At 34.9% G+C, this 8,766-nt stretch overlaps 1 pseudogene; it reads right to left on the bottom strand.

The window, feature by feature from the left end:
- Positions 1-4,007: 4,007 nt before the first annotated feature.
- LOC137744538 (ubiquitin C-terminal hydrolase 13-like) overlaps positions 4,008-8,766 on the bottom strand; it is a 128,463-nt pseudogene continuing 123,704 nt past the window's right edge.

The following is an 8,766-nucleotide window of genomic DNA, read 5'->3' as shown; positions in this document are numbered from 1 at the left end:
GGTTTTCTTTAAAATCTCATCAATATAAATAACTACAAATTTCATTTTTAATTTAAAAATATAATAACCTACATAGAAATACATTATTACATTAATATCAGGGACTTCGATCAAAAACTGAAAATCACAAAGGTTTTAGTCAAATAACATTGGTAGTTAGGGACCGCATCCAAAGTCTCTTGTTTAAAAAGTGTTGTCTCAATATAAAATTAAGTATTAATAGCATACTCTATTTGTAATTTTTCCTATGTAGTATAGTAAGTGCAAAATTGAGAAAAGTGACATTATTGAAATTCTAAAGAGAATTTGACAATAGTTCTTCTCTTAATTATAGTATAAATGGATATGTAATCTACTTCGAATTTTCATCCATAATTTTATTAAATTTGATTACACGACATGCACAATCTAACTTTAAACTTAGTCCAGTAAGACATCTCCTTCAAAAGTTGGAATAAATCACAAGTATTTTTCTTTTTGAAAAACAATAGTGTTGGGTTAGATATTTTAAATATTAAGAGAAGGGAATTGGTGTAAGAAAAAAACTCTTCATGTGAAATCACGTCCCAACTTTTGTATCGGGACGTGAAATCTACACCAAATCATAGTTAAACTTATTAAAAAAAATGTGGTATGCAAAAGGATATATATTTTTGCCAATCACTTGATAATCAAATATTTTAAATGAAAAAGAAAAATTGTTCATCTTGTTGTAAATAGCGTGTCTATTTAGGAATGTGATAGTGTAAATTTGGATATCAAATTCTCATAGGCTTTGTATTACCTGTAAGACAAAAAAGTTCATCATGATTAGTATAAATAGAAGGTATTGCTAAGGAAACTAACTTTTTGGACCAAATTTTGTAAACCATATGACTTAGCTATTGATGATTAAATTATTACTTAAGTGTTAATTAACGTAAACGTGCTTATTTTCTATTGGTGACATATCACATGATTTGCAAATCCGGTTTAAAAAGTTAGTCTACGTACATCAATAAAGGCACTAGGTATGAGGAATTACACACATAATACCTCACGCCCTTCTCTCTATATGTCTAGTTTTGCCGTACTCTCTCTACTCTCCCTGAATCATTAGTTTTACAGCACATTATCAGCACGAATAGCTGCGATGCTGAGCTAAGAGCATATAGTACTAGGGTTTGTTCAGAAGTTGCTGAATGCAGTGGTAAAGCTAGGATTTGCCGAGGAGAGGGGCGAAATTCAAAAGAGTGCAAGGTTCAATCGAAGCGATTGCTTTCACATTTGAGAGGGCAAAGTTTTGAGTCAATATTCATAGCACAAAATAATCTTTCCACTAAAGCGGTTGTAAGCAATAATATCAAAGCCAATGTAAGAAGCTTAAATTGAGCGGTTGTAAGTAATAATATCAAAGCCAATGTAAGAAGCTTAAATTGACTAGGATTAGATCCTAAAATATGTTAGGCACTAGTCAAATAACGGACTATGACCTAGTAGGCCTAGGCAAGATCTAAGCAGGAGCCTAGATGGATTTAAATTATCGTAAAATAAGCATTAAACAATGTTTACATTGTTTTTAAAAAATAATACAATATTTATAGATAATGTGAGAGTTTAAGAAGGGGCTTTTAGATCTAGGTCCAAAAACATAGATGGTTTTTAGGAGTGAGTCCAATTACCTAATTATATGTATTTATTTTTTTTAATGCTCATTTTATATTTTCTAAAAATATTAAAAATCAATTAAAATCTTCTAATATTATGCATTTTCAACCCCAAAAAAATATAATTAATATCTTATAACAAAAGATATATATATATATATATATATTGACATAAATCTATATGCAAATCATTATACCCTAACTCAAGTAACAAATATATGAATGTATATCATACCTATAAGTAAGATATGAAACATAACTAAAAGGTAGAAAAAATTGTATATCTACAAGCAAAACACATGAATCTTACTTGATTATAAAAAAGAATCTGTCATATAGGTAGATAAATATTATTAACATGTAATATAGGTTGATTATAAAAATAAAAAATAAAATCTATAAATGGGGTTTAAAACGGGATAAAGAACAAGAAAGAACAAAAAAAAAAAATCAAAGAGATAATTAGGAAGAAATTTGATTTTATAATAAATCTTATCATTGAAGAGATAATTATTGAAAATAAAATAACAAGATTTAAGGAATTGGACTTATTTTAATAAATTGGACTATTCCTACTATTGACTCAAAAAATTGGACATATATCAAATTTCTCCTTAAGAAAAATACGGTGGGAGTCTCAAAAGAGAAAATAAAAATACATACAAGAATAAAAAATTGAAAAAAAAAGAGAGAAATAGGTTAATAAGGAAAATACTTGGTGCTGCCTAGGTACTACCCATTTTTCACTGACTACAATGTGGCTCAGTAAAGTTAAAACATGTGTCCCACTCCTCGCCCTCACGTAGCTTCGCCACTGGCTGAATGCCCATTGTTCCGACTGTCCTTGTAAAAACTAATAGACGGAAAAAGTTGACAAAAAAAGTTAACTACATGTTTCTTGGTTAAAAAAAAAAAAGAAAAAGAAAAAAAAAAGGACTTATTTCTAGCAATGGCTTCACTAAATCTAAGGGATGGAAGAATTGAGAGATCATTTCCAATTCTATGACATTGATCAATGTTCCAATGGGGAGGCTAATGGGAATAAAATTATATCTAGTTATTAGCTAATTTGTAATTTATTTGCTTATTGTTAATGTCCTTAAAGACATCCGATAAAATTAAAACAATATTCTCATTTTTAAAACAATTATGATTAATTAGTACATTAATTTAGACAGTTGTTGGAGGTTTAAAAAAAAAACAATTATGATTAATTAGTACATCAGTTTAGACAGTTGTTGGAGGTTTTTTTTTTTTAATTTTTTTTATCTACATTAAACCGGTGTGAGAGTGGACCTTGTCAAATTATATATATACTAAAAGAGAAAATGAACTGGAACACTGTTCATAAGCACAGTGTTCTTCCAATTTTACCCCTACTTGATTTGTTTAATTTCATTTCTGCCAGGTTTACACATGATGGACGCGTGTTGCTGATCGTGGACGCGTGTTCTCTCTCAAATTTCTCGAGCTCTCTCTCGAAAGGTTCAGTAAACCTTTCCATTTCCCTCTAGTGCAAATCTCTCTAATCAAAACCCACGAACGACAAACACAAATCCACTGAATGTCTTCCTTCTCTCTTCCTCTCGCTCGCCTTGCTGCTTTTCTAATCTTTGCTTACAAAGAGTTGATGACTAGGCAGTGATTTCTATTGAGCACCAGTTATTGTCGAATTTTTTTCTTCCATTGTGTTTCCTTTTTCAAAAATTAAGATAGAAAGGGAATGCTATGATAATTTGAGGTTTTTGTTTTGATATTCATGTGTGTACTTTAGCGGGTACAAAAAAAGAGATTTGGTTTGCAGATATAGTCATTAGTAATGCTTTTATGGTTTTCTTTAATGTGGAGAAAATTGGGATTCCATTTAAAAGATTTTATTGCTCGTTTGGTTAGGGAGTACTTACATAAACTTCTTTTTCTTTATCAGACACTAGAAGAATAGTGCAAGTGAATGAACTTATGAGGACTAGTTTATAGATGGATGGCTTCCTAATATGTATGACTACCATGTTTAGTGTTCCTGTCGATTCTTCATTAATCCATTCATGGTAAATCAATTTGAAATGTCATTAATCTCCCGCAACCTATTGATTTGTCCATTTTACTGTTCAGGTTTGTCAAAAACTTGCTCAAACAGTGGATTGTCAGTGTGATTTGGGCTGGTTGTAAATAGTATCATCTCTTTTGTAAATAACACTTTAAATTCATCCCTTTCAGTCTAAACATATTATATGTAAAATAATATCATCTTAAAACGGTCATAAAACCCGCGGCACTGCGCGGGGGCTCAATTGCTAGTTAATTCCTACTTTTTTTTCAGATCACATTGGGTGGGCCAATTTTTTGCTTACATGGACACAATTTTGAATTCACCTTGAGCATTTTTTATTTCCATATATCTATTTGGATTATGAAATGACATAATTAATACATGATGAAAAGGTTATAGCTGAATCATTTGGTGTCGCGTTTGATTGTTATTGGAGTTGGCGAAACAAGTGCCATTAACCAACAAAAATAGTAACCCTATTGAGTGAGCGACTGGTTTAGGTACAAAATCCTATCATGACGGACATGAGATCCAACTGATAGTCCTAACGACTTGATTGCAAGAGCACAGCTCGACCACAAACGTTGGTTTTTGCTTCATCAATTTATAAAATCTTGGACTTTTGACATCCAAGTCTAGCTTGCATACTCTGCCAATTTCTTCTACCATGAGGTTGATCGGCCGCTGCTACTCTACAAGAAAGAGTTGATTAGACAAATTCTGGTTGTTAAACAAAGGTCCGTTTTTAGCAGGGTGCAGATTAAGCCAAAACACAATTTTTTTGGGAGTTACCAAACGAGGAGAGGTAGGAGCGTAAACGAAAATACTCATCATTACAGTCACCTTGCTTCCCACTCAAACTCGAGCATTGTAACGAAACAAGCTAGCTGAATTTTGCACGACTTGTTCACTTCTTTGCATGTTCATACAAACTTTTGAGCCACGAATGGGCGGGCTTATTCACAAAAGCAAATATTTCTAAAACTTAAAGTACTTCTTGAGCACATCTTGTAGGACGGCCCAGATTCCAACAGAGCCACAATTTTGTAATGTCAAGGTAGCCTGCCTCACGATCAAGTTTTCAGATTTTAAAGAGCTATCTGCAAACCTCTGCTTAAGAGGTTCCATTTCATCCACGGCAGTTTCTAGATTCGCCATTGCCTCAGCTCGTTCCGTCTTTACTTGCGCCAGTTGGGCATTAACTCGGGCCAGTTCAGCCTCAAGTTCTGTAACCTCGGCATCATAATTGGCCACAATGTCTTTTCTCTCTTGGCATATCTGCATGGCCAGTCCCATTTTAGCTTTTATCTCTTCGTGTTCGACTGGAAAATGTTCAGCTTGGGCAAGCTCTTTTACTGCAGCCACGTACTTCGGCATTTCACCCTCCAAAGACGAAAGAAGATCCTTGAACATGGAAGTGATCGTTGAATGGATCATCCCTTGTTCAGTCAAGAGTTTCAAGGCTGCTTTGAACTCCTCATATGCCCCATTCATGCTGAGAGTGTCTAGGCTGCTCCTTGCATAGCGGCTCACAGTGTCTAATGCAGCCAAAGCCTCAACTGATGGTTCTCTGGCTGAAGTGGACTTCAATAGATCCTCTGCAGCAGAAAGTCTTCTCAGAGTTCGATCAACTGCTGGAGAAGCAGGGCCATCCAGGTCATCATTTTGCATTTCTCTGCTTGCTGTAACATGGCCGACATTAGACGCCATGGACTCTAAGGTTTCTTGGGCAGCCTGCATCAGAGTCCAGAGATCAGTACGAAGATTAAATTTTAAAAAAATGAATGTGGGCTTGGTCGGATTCTTACGTCTTCTTGTGGAGTTGGCTCTGCCTGGCAAATAGAGGTTGGAAAAAGAATATTTACTGGAGCACTTACTTGATTTGCTGCGTGAGCCCTCTTAGGAGCTTTATCAGAGTGCTCCAACCCAAGGTACTGCTCCCATGCACCATAAACATCTCTTCTCTGAAGAAAACAAAATTTCAAATGTTGGAAGTTAAAAAAGAAATCCACCTTGGCAATACCCATAAACATGATTTAGATTGGCCTGCATACATAATATAAAAGAAAGGGGGATGTGAGTTGCGATAGACCGTAGATACACCTGAAATCGTCTGGAAACAATATCAGAATCCTGTAGGTACTCTGGACGACCAAGTGACAAGAATGCAAACTTCCACTGCACAACAAATGGGGAAATCGACAAGGAAGCAAAATAAAAGATTATTTATACTAGCGAAGGAACACTCTTTTCCTCTAGTGACCCCATCCCAATGAATATAAGGCATGGGTCAAGTACCTTTGAGAACTCCTCATCCGGGACTTGCAATTTCTTTTGTATCCTTATTTTAACTTCAGCTAAAGTTTCCCCTCCATGGATAACCAAGACGAAAGGTTTCCCAAAATTTTTTACTTGCTGTAAAATGTACAAATAATAAGAATATAAGACTGATTCGAAAAATAAACAGTATTTGGGTGAAACCTCTAACAGTAGTCAAATAGTTTACTTCTACCGTCTGGTTCAATACAGTGACTTTCGTGAAGTGGTAAACATGAATCAAGATATCATCGAGACCCAAGTTTTTCTCTTCTTCTGGAATCTGATACACAAGAAAGAAAATAAAAAAGACAGCCGCATGAAGAACAGAGGTACAATATGAATCCAATTCAATCCTGTACAATAGAAGGGATGTTAATCCAGAACTGGAAAACAAAAACACAACAACCAAGCAAAATTACACTAAGCGGGGTCGGCTGGGAAGGGGAAAACAAACAAAATTACAAATCTTGCCCATAAAACTTTATAATTTTTTTTCAACAGAATAAAACTAGAAACTCTTCAAAATAAAACTAAATAAAGAAGAGGCAAAAGGACTTGCCTCCTCTCCACGAATAGTCCAGTACTGGTCATTAATATTCTCAAATTTCTCACTGTTTGGGAAGATCTGAAATAGAACACAAGGAATTATGAGTGCTACATCAGTCCTATACAGTAGAAGGGATTCCGATACAATAAGATCCTTATGGAAAATATGCAAAAGCATCATGATTCCAATCAGCATCACAAATGGGCCAGGCTACAATCACTTAAGACCAGAAAACAAATAGCTAACATGCCGATACATCAGGCATACCAGTAGTAATTACCTTGTAGATCTTGTGATCGAAAACCTCAAGCAGTCGGAGTTCTGCATTTGGATGAGACAGCTCTACCTGTTTAGGTACACCATAATTTGAGAAACATCTGTTATAAGAAACTGTTTAAGAGGGCGGTGGTAACAATTTCTACCAATTTTGTCAAGTTATGATCACCACTGTAAGTTGAGTGTATCCATTATTGGCAACTATAAAAGACAGAAAGTACAAAAACCAGTAGAAGGGAGGGAAAAGACTAGTTTTCAATTAAAGTTCACATATTTTTACAAGCTCTGCAGTGCTAAAGTAATGTATCATAGCATCATTGGCATTCCTGAACAAACAATGAAAAACTAAAAACACACAGAGGACTTCTCATACGATTGGCAGAAACTTTTAGATGGGAAGTGATGCATAATACATGGAATGCATAGATAGAGAGAAACTTCACCTTCGTTTTAAGTACATTAATCACGTCCCCAGCAGTGCTCTGTTTGGGCAATATAATACTGTAAATCCCCACCTGTAAACAAACTACACAAGATTATGATGTGCACAATCGTCCATAAGCATAAGATGCCGACCAAATATTCACACGGACCTCATCTTTTGTAGCATGATGAAAAGCAATTTTTAGAGTTTTTAGGCTTAGCCTTTCCAATTCTGGCAGGGGAATGTCCAAGACTTCATAGTACAAAATATCAGAGCTCTATGGAAGGAAAAGCATAATTAGCACCCCCGGGCCACGAAACAGGACGCTTACGAGAGTGAGAGTAAAACAACAGAGGAAGCTCAGTACGATGCCACTTACTTGGTTGTAATGAGTTAACATTTCTGTTAAATGCTCTACTCCCTGATATTTTATTGGTTCGGGCTTAGGTTGTTGAGAATAGCAGTTATGTGCAGTGAGTCTGATTTTGGTGGGATTCTCCAAACCAATGTGGTGAGCTAATTTCTCCACCACATCATCATAAGTGTGTAGCTTTGACCTAGAAAACAACAAAGGAAAAAAAAAAAAAAACAGTTACAGCATTAGCACCAAATAATAAAACAAAGATGGACAGTCCAACTATGAGGGACAATGATTAAGTACTAACAATTCCAAACAAAAATCCTCCTCCATCGGTTTCTCCAAAGAATGGAAATGAACAACCTGTATAGCATCAAATCATTCAATATCGTTAGGTTTAACACTTAATACAATTAAAAAAAAAAAAAAAAAGACACTGACAACAAAGTAAAAGGAGGTGAAAAACCACTAATGGAACAATGAAATCTAATTTCAACTAAAACAAAAAAAGAAAAAAAAAATCCGCAGCCTGTACCCGGCGATTGAGCACATAGTCCAAAAATGAAGGAACATAAGGGTATTTACATCCTTCGTCTATTTCAAGCGGAGTAGATTTCTGAAAGCATATAATGTCCCCATCTCCAATCTGGAAAAACAAAGCAACAGATTAACCACCCACAAACCTATAAAAGCGTAAAACTTAAATCTTATAGCAGACACATCTTTACAACATGCCAAGCATGCAATATAGCAACAATTACCAGGCTCGACCGAAACGAGAACATCTTATCAAGGTGTTCGCACATGACAACAGGCTCAAACTTTACTTCCTGAATGTAGGACAAACACATACATTAGTTTTTGTATAAGAATGGTACAGCGAAGCATGCATCAAATTATGAACTTACATATACATTCTACATGTACGTATATATATTAAGTTAAAGACACAGCTGATGCTACAAAATTAATGTGAAACAACCTCATAAATTTCAAGTTCTTCATCAAGGGGAAAACCAGCAAATTGATTCAACTTTGCTAAAATATCTAATGGCTTTGAAGATTTCTTCACGAAAAGCCTGCCAACAAAACTGGAAACAGAAAAGAAACTTAAATCAGCAAACATGAGTCAAAAGAGAACTACTC

This window comes from Pyrus communis, chromosome 9, assembly GCF_963583255.1.
Source record: "Pyrus communis chromosome 9, drPyrComm1.1, whole genome shotgun sequence".
NCBI classification, from domain to species: Eukaryota; Viridiplantae; Streptophyta; class Magnoliopsida; order Rosales; family Rosaceae; genus Pyrus; species Pyrus communis.
Note: the sequence above shows the minus strand (reverse complement) of the source record. Positions and strands in the feature narration are given on the sequence as shown.